This window comes from Octopus bimaculoides, chromosome 13 (assembly GCF_046866305.1).
Source record: "Octopus bimaculoides isolate indiv1 chromosome 13, ASM4686630v1, whole genome shotgun sequence".
Classification (NCBI taxonomy): Eukaryota; Metazoa; Mollusca; class Cephalopoda; order Octopoda; family Octopodidae; genus Octopus; species Octopus bimaculoides.
Window position 1 is genome coordinate 64,509,385 of NC_142940.1, and position 22,500 is coordinate 64,531,884.

The 22,500-nt window shown below is 37.6% G+C and overlaps 1 protein-coding gene across 6 annotated transcripts in view; it reads left to right on the top strand.

Moving 5' to 3' along the window:
• The window catches only part of LOC106867777 (prestin), a 93,469-nt gene that overhangs the window by 20,223 nt on the left and 50,746 nt on the right, over positions 1-22,500 (top strand). For 2 of the 6 annotated variants that reach the window (XM_089361995.1, XM_089361993.1), the window contains exon 1: positions 19,028-19,223. The exons of the other annotated variants lie outside the window; for them this stretch is intronic. The gene's annotated coding sequence lies outside the window, so the exon portion shown is untranslated. Of the gene's footprint in view, positions 1-19,027; positions 19,224-22,500 lie in introns of those variants that run through there. 6 annotated transcript variants of the gene reach the window in all.

A 22,500-nucleotide genomic window follows, 5' to 3' on the forward strand; every position in this document is an offset into this window, starting at 1 on the left:
AAGGAAATGTATTGGTCGGTTATCATTGGTTTCTGTGTGTATAGCTTTGAGTATGTTTGAGTCTTTCTGGCGCTTTTCCTCAGCTCTCTTTTCTCTGTCTATGTATGTACATAGCTCTCTCTCTGTATATATATTTGTGTGTGTTCATGACAGCCACAAATTTGTTTATCCATTATACACCGTATTCACACTTCAATGAATACTTATTTTTATTTACGATTTTTATTTCAGTAATACATCGATACGCCCATTGATTTCCTCATTATTATTCATAGAATTTTAATATTTTCAAATGAATTTCTTTGCACGACTGTACTTCTACACCTGACAACATCCCATTAACTTATTTCTCCTGACAGGTTTCTTTCTTTCTCTCCGCCCCCTATCTCTCTCTTTTTCTCTATACACACATGTATATATGTATGTGTGAGTATATATAAATATATATATATATATATATATACACACGCGCGTGTGTGTGTGTATTTGCTCGAAGCACAGATCAGAAAAACAGCCGACAACTGATGAAAGGTCGTTGTTTGTCTTGTTTGTCTTGTTTTCCACCTGTTTCTTTCGTTGTTCACAAAAAAAGTTCCTATTCCATGTCCTCGTGCTTCGTATTTTTTGTTGTTTACGTTTTGTGTTTATGAACAGTTATGACTCGTAAAACAGAGGAAACAGCTCAAATAATGGCGGAGTCACTCTTCACACTAGAGACACTCTAGCGGTACACGTCGAGAGCATGTGGACCTTCGAGATAGCTTGACGTGCTAGACATAGCTCTGAAACTAAATCAAATCATATCCTATCACTTAAAACACACACGCACACAAAATATTTGGTAATTTAGTCCGTGATATGTTGTCACTAAAAGCAAGACGCTATGGCCTCAGCCAAAGCCACTACTGATCACGACTCTCCTCAGTCAAATGTAATCTGAGGTTACCTCACATCTCACACAGCAGCAACAGTAGCACCACCACCACCACCACCACCACCAACGACTACAATAGCAACAACTATAGTATGCTTTTTAGTTCATAGATCCAGCACAATCACAGGTGCCGCTGCCATGGGTTAAACAACGATAGCGCAATACATACATCGCTGGCCCCTAAAGCTTTTTTTATTCTCTCCCTGTTTATTTCCTCGTGTTCCTTTCTGTTGAAGAGCGTCGGCTCGAAACATAAAAGTCTTTCTCACCTTCCCGAGCGTTAAATACACCTGTCTTCGTTTTTCTGTAAATTGCAACTATATATATATATATATATATATATATATATACACACACATGTATGTATGTATACTGTTCTATACTGCGCTTATTGAAATTAGATATGATGATTATAACGAGTTTTTGATGTCTGTGTGATATGGATGACTTGGTGTGGACAATATAGCTAATGTTGAATATTGACACAAGTGGCTGGTGACTGAATGGAGAATTTGTTGTTGAAAACTAATGAGGTGGAGTGTAGAGAAGTTTGGAGAGAGTTAACAGGTTTATAGAGTGAATTTAAGAGACAAACCTCATCTATCATTACATTGAACGCCACGAACAAGTCATTGCTCTCAACTACAATAACATCAACAACATGTTTATATACCCTGTATAATATATCGTGCTTATTGAAACTAGATATGATGAAGATTATAATTTCTTGATGTCGGTGTGATATGGACGACTTGGTGTGGATTATATAACTAATGTTAAATATTCTGTGGTAGAAGCATTTAGACCAGGTCTTTGGTTTGAAAGGAACTTTTCTTTCGTCGCATCATTCTCAGAAACACTGAAGGGCGAAATAGGCGCGTTCTTTCCTCCCATGACTTAGCGATGAACAAGTAAGAACTAAATTACAGAGGATTAAAAATGAGAGAGAGAGAGAGAAGGAGAGGGGGGAGAGAGTGGTAGGAAGAGAGTACAACCGGATTGTAGAGCAATGGCAGTGAGTGTTGGCTTGTAGAATTTATAAAAGGGTTTTAGAAAAGGTTAACAGCTGCTCAGCCCAATAGTATTATCTTAAATCGGATTCATTCGAACTGAACACGAAATCCGGCCTTATTCCAGCTGCAGAGCAAAACAATAAACTAGACGTCTATTTAGCTAATCACATCTGACTGCCTAATCCTTAACAACAATTGTTTCGCTAAACTCTAATAAACAGGCCGCCTGAGCATTTGTATTTCTTCTTAGTAACGTTGTTGTTATCGCTGTTTAATTCTAAGACATCCATGTTCCATTCTAAGACATCCATGTTCCGAAGAAAAGCGTTCCATTTGAGCTCGTACCCACTCTTACTTCTTTGTATATATCGGACTAACTGCGTTGCTGAATATATTTTGTAAGTTGGTAGCATGTGATTTTTAGCGTGCTTTAGCTGTTATTACTTGCAGATCGAGTGACCACTTATATCTTCTCTTGTTGGCTTGTACCTTTGATTTCACTGATTGAAGACATTTCCACAATCTGTACAATGATCTCCATTCCAAAAATGCCTTGTAGAGACTGAAATGGGCAATCAATGAAACTGTCGTAGAATAACACGTAACCCGTCCAGTTGGTGATAAACAAATCGATACTTCGAGTAAGAGCAGCACAAATAGTTCTGTATTAAAAGCATTGACATGCAGAAAACCGTAAAGGAACGAATCTATGAGAATGTGTCAAGATGGTCACCTGACATGCACAAATTAGTAGCCGAATTTTTCTCTCAAATTACACCCCTTCTTAAATAAAAAAAAGGAGACTTATGTATTTGGGATAACGTTGTTCTTAATACGTTATATCTTTGATGAAATCCTGAATGAAAATATATCTTCTTAGTTCAACTTGTTGACTGAGGAGCCTAAGTCTAGCTCAAAATGTCGATCCGAACTTTTCTGTTTTGTCATTAAGAAATGTAAATAGGATGAGCACGACTTCAACGTCTGTGCCCTTTTAGGGTCGAGTTGTAGCCAAACAATAACAACAGCAACACTCACCCCATTACCATCCTGCAAGGAAGCTGCTGCTTTGAACGGGGCCCAATCATTCAGGAGTAAAGTCTGTATCAGTGATTCCACTTGGAAAGGATGACCTGTCGTTGATCACAACTTGACGTGGTGCGTAATGGATATTATTTATATATATTTTAAATATTTTATAGTTTAGTGTAGGAAGAAAGGGTAGTGCCCACGATGTTTTTCAGAGCCTCTTATATTGGCTGGAAGGAAGAAAGTATTCTTAAAAGCGAAACCGGCCCCAATGTTTGTAACAGAGTAAACTTCATGAGAGGCCCATAAGTTGCGAGTGACCTATTATCTACTAAGAGTGCTATAATCATTCTGTTTCTGATTTATATCCATCTGTTTGCTTCTATTAAAATCTCTCTCACCGAGCTATTTATTATTCCCCAGCTCTTACTAAATTACAGCGGCCAGACTTAAAACCAGCTACACGACTACTTTCGATTTTCCTTTTACATTTTCCTCTGTAACATTTTCGAACATTCTCCTTAAACAAAATTCAGTCATTCCTCGTTTACATATATCTTTCATTCGTTTACTCATTAAACATTTTCTCTCTCCTTCTTGTTATAGTTTACTTCCGGACAGACACGTATCAGAATGATTTCTGTAGTTTGGGTTCTTCTGTCTTGTACTTTATAAATGCTTAAGATATAAATGCTGTTTAAACTCAGGTCTTTCCAGGTCGAATCAGTCCTATGACTATAATCAAATGTATTTGACCCATGATTATCTTGTCGTTTAGTTTTCAAGAAAAATAATATATTCTAGGCTGTTTTATCCAATATACTTTTAATGATTGTTTGAGACAGCTCGAGTGACATTTGGCTGGTCTTTCAATCAGGTCAGACGTCCAGGTAGAATCACGAGTCTGTTAATGTTAATGTAAACCAGATTAAAACATTGCAGTGGATGATTCTTTGTCCTCCAAGACAGTTTATGTGGACGACAACTGTGGAGGGACGAGACAAACATGTGCTGAGTGTCAGCGTATGTAGCTGTCAACGAGATAAGCTCAACCCGATGACGTTGAATTAGTTACAAGACACCAGTAATGGCGACGGTGAATATCGACCTGAGTAATCTACCGTACAAGGCAGAAGAATGTCGGCAACAAAAATCGATTCTTGCATTCTCTGATATGCTTATCATAAGATATAATCTATTACGAATGAATGAGTGAATGAATGATTAAAAGAATAAATAAAGGAAAAACATATAAAATGAAGAAATGAATCTCTTGTTTACAGAGCTGCATAATTATTGTTGAGTTGTTTCGAACGATATCTTCCACATCACTCAATTTACATTCGAAATCCATTTGAAGTATGCAGCACCAACCTAATCAATTGACCCATTCCCTCCCTCCACCACCACCGGAATGGATGTTATTGGAAAGTGCAAAACCAGGTGACTTTTTGCTCATGGTTTGTAGGGATACACGACATGCTGGGAAAAAGACAGTTTCAACATATCCCATTGAAACAGGTTCGCCTCTCTGATCTGCCGCCGACCTGATTTCACTCTCTTTGCATTTGTACACATCTTCCTGGTTAAACCAAATAAACTGAGCAGGGGTTTTTTGTGACCCCAAAAGGCCCTCACCATAAAGCATCAATCCTCTTTCCATTCATCTCACCTCAATTAATGTTACAATTATCTTCTGCCGATTCATAGAAAGGCTGTCGTGATTTTCATTTTGATGAGGTGACTATTACGTCGGTAATGTGTTTTAATAGTGCAGCAATATGGATGTTTCCGATACGAATGTATTGTTGAATAAATGTAAAACAGCGATCATCATTTCACACTCGGGTCTAAGATTAGTGATTGCTCGATATGGAGGTAAACAAAAACAACAACGGCAGCAATAACGCCCTCCCCCAACAACAACAACAACCGCAGCAGCAACAGCAACTACAATAACATCATGTTTATATACCCTGTGTAATATATCGTGCTTATTGAAACTAGATATGATGGAGATTATAATTTCTTGATGTCTGTGTGATATGGATGACTTGGTGTGGACAATATAGCTAATGTTGAATGTTGTCGCAAGTAACTGGTGACTGAATGGAGAACGTAGAACGGTAAGGAACGCAGCAGTTCTGTCGAAACGGCAAAAGCTAAAAGTATTTAGAAGAGAGTTTGTTGGTTGAAACTAATGAAGTGGCGTGTTGAGAGGTTTGGTGAGAGTGAATTTAGGAGGCAGATATCATCTATCATCACATCGAACGCCACCAACAAGTCTTTGGTCTCATTAGATGAGTGGATAAGGGTGAAGAAGCATAAAGACCAGATCTATGGTTTGAAATTAGCATTCATTTCGTCCCACCAGTCTCAGATGCACCGAAGAGCGTAATAGGCGCGTCCGTTCCGCCCATGACTTAGCGATGAACTTGTAAATACTAAATTACAGAGAATTAGAGGTTAGAGATTGAGAGAGAGAGAGAGAGAGAGAGAGGGGGAATGGGAGAGAGGAAGAAGGGGGGGAGAGAGAGAGAGAGAGAGAGAGAGTAGAATCAGATTGTAGAGCAATGGCGGTGAGTGTTGTCTTGTAGGATTATAAAACAGTATTATAAAAGGTTAACAGCTGCGCAAACCAAAGGGATTAAATCGGATTCAGCTGAATTGAACATGAAATCTGTCCTTGGTCTAGCAGCTGCCGGGAACTGCAATGCAAAATAATAAAATAGACATCTCCTTTGCTATCACATGTGCTGAATCCTTGAAATAAAAAATAAAGAAAAGAAAAAGTTGCACGGCTAAACACTGACAGACCGATCTCTCTGGCACACACACACACATACACACACGTACTTCTCTTTGTAACATTGTTGTTGTCTAATTCCAAATCAAACATGATTTTCGGTCTTTAGAGTACGAAGAACCACAACAAAGAAATTCTCGTTCTATCCCAGTCCCCCAAACAGCACAAGTAGACATCACTTGCAAATGGGACGTCCGTGAAATTGTAGTAAAACTAAGCTAATTTGCGATTCAGCATTCGAGGTTGGAGTAAGTGCAACGAGTGCATTTTTCTGATCATAGCTTTTTCACCCAAAGCAGAAACTGTTTGGACCAATGAGCGAATTTCTCCTTGGATATTTGACTTGCTAAACGTAGCAGCCAAATACCTCGAAAGTCAGGCATCTACGTCTGAAAGAATGATGCCGAAAGTCAGTATATTTTCTACTAAGCATCAGAAGTTGATTGAGATCGGTCCGAGTTGGACAAAGTATAGAATTACTTTAGTATCGGTGTTGAAAAGCATTACGATGTCATAAGCATTACGATGTAATACTTTTAATTATAGATCCGCTCGACTGAAATTGAGTTGGTGCTAAACAACAACAACCACTTAACTACCAACAATAACAATAAAAAGGGTTGTTGGAAGGGAATTTCCACGGTAGGATTAGGTCTCACCAGTGAAAAGCAATGTTTTGCAACTGTGACAACTACGAGGGATATATTTATTGTCGCTCAGAATTCGACCTATCATGGAGTGAGGGGCGGTGCATCTCTAAGGACTTGTGGGAAAAGGGAATGAGCTATCCTCAGCCCGCAGACCCAACCCCGATACTTGCTATAGAATGGATTCCTCGAAAGGTACCCAAGGGCCAGGTGGTAATATTATACCAGGTGAGGGAGGACGAAACCGACCAGCAATGCTCTAATACCGCAATTTCCTGTTAATCTTTGTTTATTTCCATTGTTACGTCGCCTACTGAGCTATTTATTATTCAACGACTTTTACAAGGCAGTCACCAGTCTTGAAGACGATAATCGCTTGCTTTTTCTTTCTTTTTACACTCTCCTTGTGCAACTCACTAACATTTATATATCTCTTTGAATCACATTCATTCATTGACTCATTTTTTTTTATTCATTCGTTCATATTACATCTTTTCTTCAGACAAATAATGTAAAAATCGATTTCTCTCGGCTGCCTTCCATTGTCTCATAGGCTGCGTTGTTCTGGTCGATATCCGTTGCCATCACCGTTCTCTTTATCCGTTTCTCTGTAACTAACGCAACACCAGCAGAATATGTTTATCTCATTGTCATCTACAGCATGTGCTTACCATTTCGACATTTTTCTGTCTGCATTTGTATCTAATGACAGTCTGGACGAGACACTTGTGGATTGTGTTTACAACAACAATGATTTTAGAGGCCCACGACTCAAGGAAAGGCCGTTTATACAGTGTCGTTCGTTTAATAACAACTAAATATTTTTCAGACCACGTCTTAACCTCTTAAAAAAATATACTTGCTGGATAATGGTGTTTGGAAAACAATACAGGATGGTCGTGACTTGACTGTCTTTGATCGTAGTACTTGATCCGGACCGACTCGGAGATAAACGGCGATGACAACAACGACGGTGTCGATGAAGACAAGAGCAACAATAACAACAATAACAAATCGTACATTTTACGAACTTTATGCATGTAATCAAGATTTAGCGAATGATTTAGTGAGTGTATGACTTATTGATACTCGCAAGATTACGTTTATGTTGAAAGTATGGAGTTGCAGCAAGGCATTAGTTAACAAACGGAAACATTATTGACCCCACCGTCCACGAAACCAGTCATTTATTGACCCTGTCATTTACAGGTCTATCACACTAGATTCTAATACCTAATAGGGGATGAGACATTCATAAACTCCCATCTCTTAGTACTTGCAGATTCTAGGCAGAGCAGCCAAATCCCTTCCAAATCACACTTTACTCTGTAAGAGAAGGAGAAAGACATTAGACAGTGCTTCTTCACGTTATATTTCCCTGATGTCTCAGTACCGAATCCTTCGAGTGAGTCTGGCACAAATAGGATTCTCCTAAGATTCTCCCGGTTGTTTCTCACCACCAAATTCTCAGCTGACGAGAAATACATTCTTTAATTGCTTCTTCTCATCAAACCATATTTTATCTCTTCAGATTCAACCGCGGATCAACCCTAGACATGTTCCCCACATTCATTCTTCGATAACCAAATTCAAATTTCTGTTTTTTTACTACCTCAACCTCCAGACAGTCACTCGGATATGAACCTATCGCATCCAAGTATCTCTCTCTCTTTGTCTCTCTCTCTCTCTCTCTCTCTCTCTCTCTCTCGCACAAAGACATACTATTGCCACAAATATTAAGATATAACTACATCACTTACTGTCAGCCTGGTTGAGATGTACAGGAACTGCGTGACTTGTCGACCTATAAAACAACCACCTAATTCACACACACACACACACACACACACACTTCATTTATGTAATATACCAGGTTGCACTTGAGCGCTACTGGTAACATGCAACCCACAACAACCTGTTGCATGGGTCGGGTCGACGGCAACTAAACTGTCAACTGCGTCGAGCTTACTTGGAGAGGACGGTGATTGTTGGACCGAATGCAGAATGAAATCCTTCAAAAAGGTGGAACATTGTGAGAAGGATACGCTAATGTAACATCCATTAGACTGGCTGAGGCATATATTTAGCTACGGTTTGTCTTTGGAGCATTTAGTATTATTAGGGAGAGTCTTTGTAAAGCAAGTTGAACAAGACAAACTCTGCAACGACCTTTTTTAAAAGTTCACCTTTTACTCATTACTATGTCTTTTTCGTTCTTTTATATTTTATTTTGCAAATTCGTTCAAAGTTATTGGACCTTGATGTCTTTACGTGTATTACTTGTGTTGTTGTGTGTTGCTAGTTTTAACTAGCTTAGTGCCCATGTATATGTACTCCTTCAGTGTTAGTGGTGAGAAAAGTCATACTTGGTATGTATGGATGTATGTATGAACAGTATTTGTAGTCGATCTATTCGGTAAGTATTTGTCGAGTGAATCTTTTACAGAAAACACCATCAAGCAAAAAGTCTGTAGTTCGTATTTATTTAGCAGCGTCGCAAGAGTCCGATGCAAAACCATATCTTGCTTTTTTCCTAATGTCATCCTACTGCAAATAAGTGCTATGAGGTGAGACAGATACGAAGTTCAAAGTTGTAAACTGGAGGAACATAACAAAATATAGGAACTCTTTTGTTGCTTACAGTATCGTGTTCAATATCTCTAATATATTTACGTGTCGTAAATTTTGCGAAATTTGAAAGGAAAAATCAGTTGTGAAATAATAAACGATTTCGTATGTAGACACAGACTTGGAGTTTTGAAAAGAAATTGCGTTGACCTTTATGATGTTTCTTTCTGATGAACGTCTAACTGTTCCGAGTTGGAATCGAAACCGGCACGCGAATTCGTCTGTAGCTGTCAATTCAACGAACAGTTTCTAGTTATACAACGTTAATGATTGTTTCTATAGATATTACCTAATTTTGTTGTTTCTGTGTTCTAACTACATATGAAAAAGGAACGCGCTGTTGAAATATGACTTTGAATACATTGACCCACTACGGCGTTTGGAATGACAAAACACTCAGCTCAAGTTACTTGAGTTTCGTTGAACTGTGAGAGGTGGAAGTTACAACAGATGTATTGTGTCAGTATGTCTGCTATACAGTGAGATTTATTACTATCAGTTATCAACTCACAATCTAGTATAGTCAGCCAGCCGAAAAAAAAAAAAGAAATGAAAAAACAAACAAGACAAAAAGCAAATAAACTTGTATTATTAATGAATATAAAGGCGATTCTAGAGCAAATAGCAAGCTGCTGTTGAGTCACGACTCCTCTATAGACTTCTGTTAATACAGCTACAACTATTTTACTTCCTATGCCTCTAAACACTTTGCATAACGAACCAACAAAAGTTTCTACCTGGCCAGCTCACCTAAGAGAGAGAGAGAGAGAGAGAGAGAGAGAGAGAGAGAGAGAGAACAGCTAAATCTCACTTAAATCACACAAATTTGTTTGCAGGGTATGAGAATATACCAGTACTACCTTTCCTCCATTTAATTTTATCGATTTCGGAAGATGGAATAAAAAGTTGACCTTACCTGAATTTGAACTCGGGACCATAAATCGCCGCCACTATATAAAATATGCGTTTTGTCTCGCTTCCTATCGAGTCTAGTAATTCCTCGCCTTTGTAACCATTGGAATATTACGATAGGAACAGGTGCTACGCTGTGCTCGCGATCTACCAATACACTAAACTGTCACGGCCACAGAGTGAAATAGTTGAGATATGTCCTGTCTCAAGTTGTAGGTCATGGGGTCGGTTGAGCCGGTTTCCGTGATATATAAGTGACCCAGATGACAACATTCCTCTGGACGGCACACTGGCGCAAGGTTAAGCATTTATAGCGAAGTGGACTAAAGTAATGTGAACTGATGTGTTTTGCTCAAGAATACAATTCATCGCCCTTCCGGAAGTCGAAATAAAGATCTTGCAATTGTGAATGCAACATTCTAATCAGCGGGTCATGCACTGTTGTGGCGTTGAAGACAACCCTCAACTTCTGGAGGAAATTAAGGGGATATTTTACTCCCTCTAAACCAATGTCTTATTCTGTCTCTAAGTTGTTGTTATCGAGAGAACAGTTCAATAACTAAAAGCCTTCTAGCCAGATCGTTTCGTTTTTTCTCCTTTTAGACACAATGTATCATTTAAAATTCGGCTGCCATTTCTTGCAGGTCGACTAAATACATAAAGTCTTCCTCAGAGTCGTTTCTTTCAATGTAAAATTACATAAAAAAAAACAAAAAAACTGGTGAGACTATTTCTCAGCGCACAACACCTCTTTTAAATCAATATGGTAACGGAATTAACGAATGAAAGATTATTCATTTGGTAGAGCATTGATGGTGGTATTGATATTTAAATTATGAAAAATTACATTGACTCGTAAATATTTTATTATTTGCATAAGTATAAAGTCTCTTATTTCAATAAAGTGGAGGCGCAATGGCCCAGTGGTTAGGGCAGCGGACTCGCGGTCATAAGATCGCGGTTTCGATTCCTAGACCGGGCGTTGTGAGTGTTTATTGAGCGAAGACACCTAAAGATCCACGAGGCTCCGGCGAACCCTACTGTACTCTTCCACCACAACTTTCTCTCACCCTTACTTCCTGTTTCTGTTGTGCCTGTAATTCAAAGGGTCAGCCTTGTCACACTGTAAGGGTACACGTGTCTGTGGAATGCTCAGCCACTTGCACGTTAATTTCACGAGCAGGCTGTTCCGTTGATCGGATCAACTGGAACCCTCGACGTCGTAAGCGACGGAGTGCCAACAATTTCAATAGAGGTGACGTGATGTCATGATGCTCACACATTACTCCATTAGCTCTTTGCCCAGAGCTCCTGTCAGGTGTTGGAGATATAACCGATTCCTATGCGAGAGTCATAACATCGTGGAGAAGCAGTTAGACGTTGTGAACTCCATGCATTTTCTAACTTCATAATCGTCTTGAATGAAATTAAATTCTAACAAGAAATCAAACAAAAATAATAATTTTTCCCTTGGTGGGAAAGTGGTGCTGTGATGTTCAAGCATTTCTTAAAGACATTAGCACAGTAAATTAACTGAAATGGCAAACGCATCCAAATTTGTAAGAGAACTGTGAAGCAATGTAGCATTGATGTCTTTCTAGCATAGACATGAATGAAGCGAAATTGCTCCACACAGGAATTCAACTCGGCTTACAGTCACGGCAGGATTTGATATAAAATCTTCTATATTTTGGAATAATAATAATAATAATAATAATAACAACACACAAAGAAGGCCGGCGTCATCAAAATTGAAAATTGTGTAACTAAAGAAAAATTGAACAAAAAATGAAAAAAAGCATGGAAGGATAAAAAATGTACGGTCAGTTTGCAAGAGATGTGAACGCCAAGACAGATACCTAACTACCTTTAAAAATGCAGGCTTATCAAATATCACCGATGCCTTTCTTAAGCTCCATGTCGAACCTGATACAGCGTGTATTCAATGAAAATTATTTCTGTCGTCATTATTCACTCATTTTCCTTGTCGTTTTTTTTTTTTTGGAGAAAATGTATCACTGTGTGATCTGAGGTAGTGTTGGTTACTATTTCTGTTAGTCGAATGACCGTGCATGAACTGCTAGACGTTATTGCGAAGTGTGAGTGAAAAATGGAAATCAAAAGAATTATTCTTCAGCAACATGACTGTTGGTAATAAAGAAATAAGCACTTAACTAATGCAGTTGCCTTTTACCGAACTAAACAATGGCATCATTTGATTTGGCAGAGGATTCCATAGGGGCCAAGAAAAAAGGGATTTTGTAAGGTCCTTACTTTCTCAGTGGTATTAGTGATGTGAGGGAAGTGAAATCACTTTCATTGAGTCTTCGTATTGAATTCGACTTCCTGAAAATTAATCCTTTGTTCAACTGAAGCGACCTGCTGGAAATTACAGTCAAATCTCTCTCAAATCACATTCTACCATCGTAAAAGGAACACACTGGATAATATTGTCTTAAATATAGTATGTCAAAAATAGACTTGTTAGTCATGACTGGAACGCTTTCAATCATAGCCCTGCTCAGTTACACTTGGGTTAAACAACAACAAATAAGGAACTGTGATGCGATGACTTTTATTCCTTTCTCAGAGACTTTAAGACCTTAGTCAAATGGGGCTTTGCAATGGGGGTGGGATTTGAAACCGTGATACGCTGCCCACTTTCCAGTATCTTCTCGCACACTCAACGATTCTCTCCATCACAAAGTGTTTAAATAATTTCAATGCAACAAGACATCAAATTGTTTGTCGAAAAACATTTTTCCATAGATTTACTTCTGACATTTCATACAAGCAATCTTTGAAGTATTAACCTTTCCGTTTACCCTTATCACTTTATGATATCTAATCTGGTTTTGTCATCCTTAATTAAAATGCTTATTTTACCATCTTGTATATTTATTTATTTTCGCATTTTTCAAAACAAATTGCTCGTAGGTAACAACGTCACGGAGTGTCTTAATAATTAGTAATCCCACTCCTGTCTTATCACAGAATGAATGAAATAAAATTAAATAAAATCGTCTTTGTATGATCGTTATTATCCTTATTATTATTATTATTATTATTATTATTATTATTATTATTATTATTATTATTATTATGATGATGTCCTGTTTCTTTATTCTGTTGGTGGGGTTATTTAACAATTCTTTTGTCCAGACTGCAAAACCCTTTTGCTATCTTTCGCCGTCACGCCATTGTAAAGAAACTGACGTAAGGAAAAGGTGAAGCACAGCGATGTGGCGAGCACGTATTTAGTGGAGTGGCTATTCATTCTGCGTTAAAAATCTGTGTCACTTCTTTGTAAATGATGTAATAACTTTATTTCAAAGCCCATCCTACTTAATTGAGATGCGAATCCTGGTTGTAAAGTGCAGTTCAACCTTCCATTGTTTTGGCAGAAAGTTAAGAAAATCAGACGCAAAAGTAAAACAGTGGATGATGTGAAAAGATATTGTCAACAGGTCAAGAAAAGTAGATCATCCTAGAAGAGATTAGAAGAGGATCAAAAGGAGAAGCTCAGTCGGCGAAAATAGACGATGAAGAGGACCGGGGAATGGTAGACCTAATGTTAACACACCATCCATTTTGATACCACATAACATCTGGGAGTTAATGGCTGCTTATGGTGGAGGTAATAAAGTTAAAGGCTTCCTAGAGGGGAGTTCATGACGTAGACTGAGCATTCGCACCATATCTAATGTGGTAGATTGTATGATTTCAAGGAGATTCGGTTTCTGTTTCTACCTCGAGTGTCCTACGATGAAAGGCTTCCAGTTACTAACCATCCATCATTTTATATATTTAGGATCCACAGAGCAGCAGATGCGATTTGAAAGGAATTTGGCTTCCATTTCTACGAGGTTTATCTATCAAATGGAGGCTACTTTTATCATAAGTTTGCTAATCAAGCAGGCTTATAATAAAATAGATTCTAGTCTCGACCACCTTGTTTATTGTTTTAACTAACAGGAACTACATTCTCTGATCTGTTTTTTTTTCTGTGATAATGTTACGAAGTGTGATTTGAAGAAAATTTGACTGTAATTTCTAGCATTTCGAGTAACTGTGCAATGGATCCTTCCTTGGTTCAAGGGAGTCAGAATTTTCAGACTACATTTTAATTAAATTTAAGTGATAGAGCTCAATTCGAGGAACTTCATGGTTTCAATAAAATGCAATGAAGTTTTAAAAGAAAAAAGTTATGAGTGTTTGTTTCTCAAATTTGAGGGTGATAATATAGTTCTATACTTTTTTATGAATATATATATATATATATATATTTCGTCTTTTTAGTGGTGAACTTGGAAACGGATAAAACCGAAAATTATAGCGTTTAGAATATTGGGTTAAAAAAGCTGATGGTTGCCCATGGAATTCGTTCCTATATCTTTTATAAGCATGATAGATTCCACCATTATACCAAAGCAACTCTTCAAACTTTTCCCCATCCTTTTTAGAAATTATAGTTCTATTGCTTCTAAAGAACAATAATCTAGATAAGGCTGCAGCAATCCACAGCGCCACCGTTGAAAGCGCTGATGAGTAGAAATAGTGTGGAACCAACTAATGGAATTGAAATGGGTTGGAACTAACTAATGGAACTGAAATGGTCCACGGTTAACTGAGAAAAAAAAACCCTTCAAAACTTCTAATAAGCCATAAATGCATTCATCTCGATCAGAGAACAAAAATAACTGCATATCGCTATCGCAACGCAAAGAATCTAAAGATAGGGCAAAGCATTGCTTCTGTGAATCATCGTTGAAAAGGTGAAACCATACAACAAAAACAAGAACGGATGCAACGTATGCATAACTGAAACACAGGATATAACAGCTGCGTATAATAAATACAATATGTATTGATTACTTTTCCTCTCGTTTGTAAAACGTCTCTTTCAATATGTGTGTGTGTAACGGATAAGGTGTGTGCACGTGAACTATATGATGTTACGGACTTCTTTCAAGTGTGGGGAGGCAACGTTAAGGTGGGGATGGATGAAATTTTGTCACTGAATCCACTGTCTGCTCCTGCACACTTGTAACACAATGCAGGTTTATCGAAGATATCCTTATTAGAAGACGGGTTACTGATTCTTCTACTCATATTACTAAATTTTAAAACGATATGTGTAGGTGGCTAGAGTTAATATTAATTCTAGTTTCTCAGTAGGTTTACTATACGGCCTTATAAGGTGTCTGCGGAGAGTGACATCTAGGAAGTTAAATATTCCAAGAGTAATCGTCTTTGAAGCTGCACATCCATTGGCATGTAGTATTGCCATTCCATCGTCCATATTTCATCCGATATTGTTTGAGGTAAATTTATTTGTAAGCACACCTACCATATATGGACCAACGACCCACAGCTATCAGCGCCATCGAACTTCGTGACGGCAAAGAAACTAGCGGAAGTTTACCCTTTCCAACCCGGTCGGTCTCCTTATCAAAAATTGTCTTTTGAGCATGCATGATCATTTCTAATTTGAAAAATTGTTATGATAGTAAATAAAGATAGATTACTGTATAAATAGTAAATAAAGCAGGCGGTTAAAAATCTTCTAAAATAACTCTCACACACAAAATTAGTCAGTTGACTTCAATTCTATTCTTCACAAATCAATTAATCAATTAAATCATTTTTAATTTGTCTTAATTTTCGATGTAATGCTGTGGCTTTACTAACGATTTCAATGGTTCTTAATATTACATCGGATGTCTCCCGTTCTCATGTTTTGTCATATTTTCAGTCTTCACCTATTTGTTGTGAGGCATCAGTAAAACATTGCATCATTTTAATTTATTTTGTTGCTTTTTGTATTCGTTTGTTTCCATTTTTCTGATGTCAACAGACACAGTTGTGTGGTGAGAAGTTTGCTTCCCAACCACACGGTACCGGGTTCAGTCCCGTTGCGTAGCACTTTGGACACGGGCCTTCTACGATAGCTTCGGGCCGACTAAAGCCTTGTGAATGGATAGAAGGAAACTGAAAGAAGCTCGTCATATATATGTGTGTGTGTGTGTGTGTGTGTGTGTGTGTTTGTCAGCCAACACAGCTTGACTACCGTTGTTGGTGCATTTACGTCGCAGTAACCAAACAGTTCAGCAAAAGAAACCGATAGAATAAGTCCCAGGCTAAAAATATTAATAAGAAATTAGGCCGATTCATGCGACTAGAAATTCTTCCAGACGATGCCCCAGCATGGTCGCAGTCTAATGGCTGAAACGAGATAAAAGATAGCAATGTTTGTGTAGTTTGTAGGGTTTATGTGTGGAGTGGGTCTGATGTAAGTGCCCGGGGGTGGGGTTGCCCTTAGTTGGCTTTTATACGAATTTCAAAGCTGTTCTTGCATAAATTGCGTTGGAGCTGTCGGTTGTGGCGGGGTCTGTTCTTACCGCATTCATTCAATCTATTAAAGGCGTGCATGGAGTCAGTCTCTGCTGAGAGTATGCATGCCATTTCTCGAAACTGTTGAATTATTTGGATAAAAGGAAAGCATTTCTATTTTAGCGTTAGTTATTCTTTGAGTTTTGCGGCTGATTTCAATGCTGTGGGATGGCTTACTTGAATACGTATTGGCTTACGTAATTGCGACTTGGTGAATCTACTTGTCTTTTTCTACTACTTCGATTTAAATTTGCTTTAATAAATTTCTGGGCTTTATTCAATCAAGATATATGACATCTCTCTCTCTCTCTCTTTCTCTCTCCATCTCTCTCTCTCCATCTCTCTCTCCATCTCTCTCTCTCCATCTCTCTCTCTCTCTCTCTCTCTCTCTCTCTCTCTCTCTCTCTCACACACACATACACACACACATTTTTATATCTGAGGAGCAGCTTTTTTTAAACGTTTTATTGACTGCACACGTTTTCTTCATATTTTTGTATCAGTGCGTTACACTTTGGAGCAATAATGATTCTAAATCCATTGTCTCTTATGTTGCTGTAGTATTAGCGTCTCAACTTCACGATGAAACTTATACGAAAATAAGAAAAACCTTGATAAAAAGACAAGGAAGAATAACACACTCGTGTTTTTGTTTAAGCTCTTCTTCTTCTTCTTCTTCTTCTTCTTCTTCTTCTTCTTCTTCTTCTTCTTCTTCTTCTTCTTCTTCTTCTTCTTCTTCTTCTTCTTCTTCTTCTTCTTCTTCTTCTTCTTCTTCTTCTTCTTCTTCTTCTTCTTCTTGTGGAGGTGGTGGTGTGTGTGAGCGCGTACAAACACAGAAGCATGCACAGACAGATATATACGCTTATCTTCGTCTTCGAGTTATTTTCGATTCATCACGAAGAATATTTCATGCTGTGTCGGCTTGTATAAGTTGTGCAATCGCAGAATTACGGTCTGCAATTTTCTAGGAAGCATGTTGATGCGGCATAAAAGTTTACGAACGATGATATCAGCTTCAAAAGTAATTCTTGCAAGTTGTCAGTCTAATCGATTTAGCTTACTAACCCCTACTTATTTTATCCACCCCTCTATGGTGAATGGGAAAAAAAGGCGTAGAATTCGAACCCAAAACACTGAAAGCTGCAAATAAATATTGCAAGAAATCTAGTCTGGTGCCTTGAGTGAAATTTTTTCCACCCAAGGAGGGAGACGGGATAAACAACCTGCATCAACTTTCTATAAAAGCAGGAAGTAATTTTACCTTGTCCTTATTCTTAGTGCAAGTTTTGAAGAGTGCAGGTCGACTTTAACAGTTATTTTTCCAAAGCTATAATGGAAGTGACAAAGGAGTATATTCGGCATATTTTGCTTTATGAGTTCAATAAAGGCAACAACGCAACGGAAAGTGCGAGGAATATTAATGCAGTGTATGGGGATCGGACAATAAGCGTAAGCCAGTGTCAACGGTCGTTCCAGAAATTCCGAGCCGGAAACTACAGTCCAGAAGACGAGATCGTCCTGGAAGGGCTGTAGAGCTTGACGAGGACGTCCAGCAAACCCTGGTGGAACAAAATCCCATCATAACTGTTGAGGAACTGGCAGAGAAGCTTGGATTTGGTCATTCAACCATTCATCGACACCTGCGTGCCATCGGGAAAGTCAGCAAATTGGGTCAATGGGTTCTTCACAAACTTTCCGAGTCTAATCGAGTGCAGAGAGTGAATGTGTGCTCACGAATGAACCTCTTTGGACCGAATAGTAATTGGTGACGAGAAATGAGTTCTCTATAAAAATGTCAAACGCCGAAGACAGTGAGTGGGTATGGAAAGGAGAAACACCGGTACCCCAGGCTAAAGGAAGTCTTCTCCCACGTAAGGTGTTGTTATCTTTTTGGTGGGATATGAAAGGTTTAGTTCACTTGTAACTTTTAGACCCAAACCAAATGATGACAAAGGAGATCTACTGCGAGCAGCTTGAGCGGCTTAATTCAACGCTAGAAGAAAAACGGCCATCTTTGGTTTCAAGACGATAAGGTGTTCTTCCATCAGGATAATGCTTGGCCACATACAGCGAGGATGACATTCCAAAGGCTGGAACAGTTTGAATGGGAAACGATGTTCCACCCACGATATTCGCGGGATATTGTCCCATTTGATTATCATTTATTCCGCAGTCTTCAAAATCATTTAGACGGACAATTGTATAGACGAGGTCAGAACAGTACTGGAGGAATAATTTTCGTCATGGACAAGTGATTTTTGGAAGAAGGGCCTTGCAAGTCTACCAGATAAATGGAAAAGCATTGTAGAAAATGAAGGAAAGTATATTTTAGATTAAAAAAGAAATTTGTTTATCATAATCTTGAAAAATAAAAGAAGTATTAAAAAACCGCATTATTTATGGGATGACCCAATACATCTAGGTGCGTTGTATCGCTCACTTTTATCTACCTAACTCTATCCAATAAAACAATACAGTGTAGTACTACCGGTAACGGAGTACGAACCATTGTCCCTTCCGTTCGCTGTCGTCTTATCATGCTTACTACTTATTACTTGAAATCTCACACTTGAAGTGGGAAAATTTTAGCCGTACGTCGTTGTATGTGTGTGCCGTAATCATAAGAAATTGCTGCAGAGAATAAGAAACTCTATGTAAATATTATTGTTTCGGTGTCAGGGATCATAGGCGTGTCTATCGTCGTCCTGACGTAACGGCGGTTGCTGTTGTCAGAATGTAAGTCTCTCAGCGCAACCTCCGCCACATCATCTCGTATTACGTTCACACACTATATAAACCCTTACGTATTTCCCAGCTCATACACAATAACTTTGTCGATTTACCTGGCACGGTCACTTCAGGTAAGGTATCTCATTGTTATGATTTCTCTTACTGTTGTTTTTGTTGTTGCTGTCGGATTAATATTTTGCAATATTTAGTGATGTCTTTTACTTTACACAGATCTGAGTTCAAATCCCGCTGAGTTCAATTTATATCTTTTATAGCATTCTGGGTCAATAAGGTAAATACTAATAATATACCTTGATTGGCTTATTCAGCTACAAACTTCTCTTCTCTTTTCCTGTCACCACCCACAAAATTTGTGTCTTAAATTTGTAATCACCTTTATTATTATTATTATTATTATTATTATTATTATTATTATTATCGTCATTATTATTATTATTATTGTTATTATTATTATTATTATCATTATTATTATTATTATTATTATTGTTATTATTATTATTATTATTGTTATTATTATTATTATCATAAGGCGGCCAGCTGGCTGAATCGTTAGCACGCAAGGAAAAATATTTAGCGCCATTTCATCTGTCTTCGCGTTCTGAGTTCAAATCCTGCTGAGGTCAACTTTGCCTTTCACCCTTTCGGGGATCGATGAGTTAAGTAACAGTCAAGTAATGGAATCGATGTAATCTACTTAAGTCCTCCTCTGAAATTGCTGGCCCCTTGTGCCTGTAGGAGAAAGGACTCTTCTTCTTCTTCTTCTTCTTCTTCTTCTTCTTCTTCTTCTTCTTCTTCTTCTTCTTCTTCTTCTTCTTCTTCTTCTTCTTCTTCTTCTTCTTCTTCTTCTTCTTCTTCTTCTTCTTCTTCTTCGTTTTGCTCTCATACCTTTTGACGTTCTGATCACATAGGGCTCCTGATATTTCTCTTCATCCTCTCTCCTGATCGATAGAATATATATACCAGTAATATACTAAGTCCAATTCAACCTGAGATCACGTGTCACTACGAGTAATCATTATAGTTAATGTTGTTATTGTTCTTGTTCCTCTGCTCCTAATCATGTTGAATATATAAATCGCAATATACAACGAAGGAGCCGCTAAGAGGTTGCCTGACCTGCTAGGAGTAATAGCTAAATGTCTCACGTATTAATTTCTGCGAAAATTGATGAAGAGTATATCATATATCGTATATGTATAACATATAGTTATGTGTTTGCACACATACACGTGCGAACACGAACACACGCGCGCGCGCGTACCAGAAATGGGCCGATAAGATAAAGTGCTTGCGAAGTATTGAAATTGATTGAAACAACACATTGTCTTCAGTAACGGAAGCCAAGTATCACACAAGCATTTGCTAATACCTTGGTATAGGACTAATGCTAGAACTCAATTCTAAGCAGATATTAACAGGTATAAACACACTAGCTATATACAGTTTTTTTCTGACAATGCAGTGGAAGATGAACGAACTAAGGAGGGTAAAGAGGAAAATAATGATTATATTTAGAATAAACGTACATTTTAATTATTTTTCCTTTTTTATTTAAATCTTGTTTTTACTTGTTTCAGTCATTAGAGTGGCCATGCTGGGGCACTGCGTTGAAGAATTTTTAATCAAATAAATCGACCTTTTTTTTTTTATAAAGCCTGGTACTTATTCTAATGTTATTTTTTTTTTACCGAACTGCCGAGTTACGGGGACATAAACATAAAAACACCGGTTACCAAGTGGTGGTAGAGGACAGACACAGACGCAGACGCATAGGCACATACATATAGATATACAGACACACACGTGGACACACTAACTCACGCACTTTAAGAGCATATGTTCATGTATGTATACAGGTGTATATATATATTTATTCCCAGGTGGACAAAGACATAGATACGTAAATAATGCATTCATGCATGCATCAAACAATGAAAGATCTTTTTGTACAAACTTCGTCTTTTTACTTAGTCATCTGTGTATATATGTGTTGTGCGCACATGTATGTATATATATATATATATATATATATATATATATATATATATATATATATATATATGCACACGTATATTTATACACACACTTTCACACATATAAATGTATGCATACATATATATATAAATATAATAATGTATATGCATATACAGCACACACATACATACACACTCATACATACATATATGTATATATTTAAATGCATATATATATATATATATATATATATATATATATATATATATATATATATATCAGTGAGCTTGCGCACTCACGTGAGTGTGTGGTTTTCGTTCATTTTGTAGCAAAAACAAAACAAAACATAAAAGTGCTCAATATGACCGTGTATTAGAAATGTAAATATCTAGTGTATGTATATTTGTTTGTATAAATGTGTGAATGCACACACAAAACAGAAACACATAGATACGTATGGCTGTGTGGGGATGTGTGCCAGCGCGTGAGTATGTATAATAATAAGTTAGAGAAACGTGATGCTATGTGGCTATTTACGAAGAAAGACATTTCAACTTCTGTATCCGTACATATCCCCATTGTGTCCTATATCATTCAGTAAGCAAACAGATATGATAATAATGATGATGATGATGATGATAAGAAGAAGCAGAAGAAGAAGAAGAAGAAGAGTTAAAACAGAGGTTTCAAAAATGACGCATCTCAGAACAACAACTGTTCTGTAACCATCGAAGCTTTAGGGACAATATCAAAATGCGTTCCTAAACAAAATGGACAATATAGACGTGGAGACCGCAAGCTATTAGAAATGTAAAACATTGTCCTCATGGTACTGCCCCTATCCTAAGAAAAAATTATCAAATTGAAGATTTTTGATTCTCTTAAAACTCTTCGAAAACTGAAATATTACAAATTTAACAGAATCTTAATTCTTAGATTCTGTTTTCCTTCCCTTACAATATATCGTTGCTAATCATAAATAACATCCATAATAAAACGTCCAACTTGCTGTTACTGGGGTGTCTGGGTGGGACATGGAACGGCTTGTATAAAACAAAAGTGTCATTTATTATTGGGACTTTGGGGTCAGTATCAGAAGGCATCAAGAGGAACATAAAGGAAATCGGAATAGAGGGCCCAGTAGAACTGTTACAAAAGGTTTGCCTCCTTGGCACGGCCAGAATAATCAGGAAAGTATTAGATTGTTGAAAAGAGCAGATGGCACGGTGTCGCAGCAGGGTCACTAACAAAAACCTTAGAAAATCGGTTGGACGAGTCCTGCACGTGATGACTCTGGGCATTTTTACTTAACACATCACAGAGGAAACAAAACCAGTACCGAACTTTATAGCAATCTACCTCCAGTAACATCTATGTTATGACAACCAAGATTAAAGTTTATTGATCACTGTT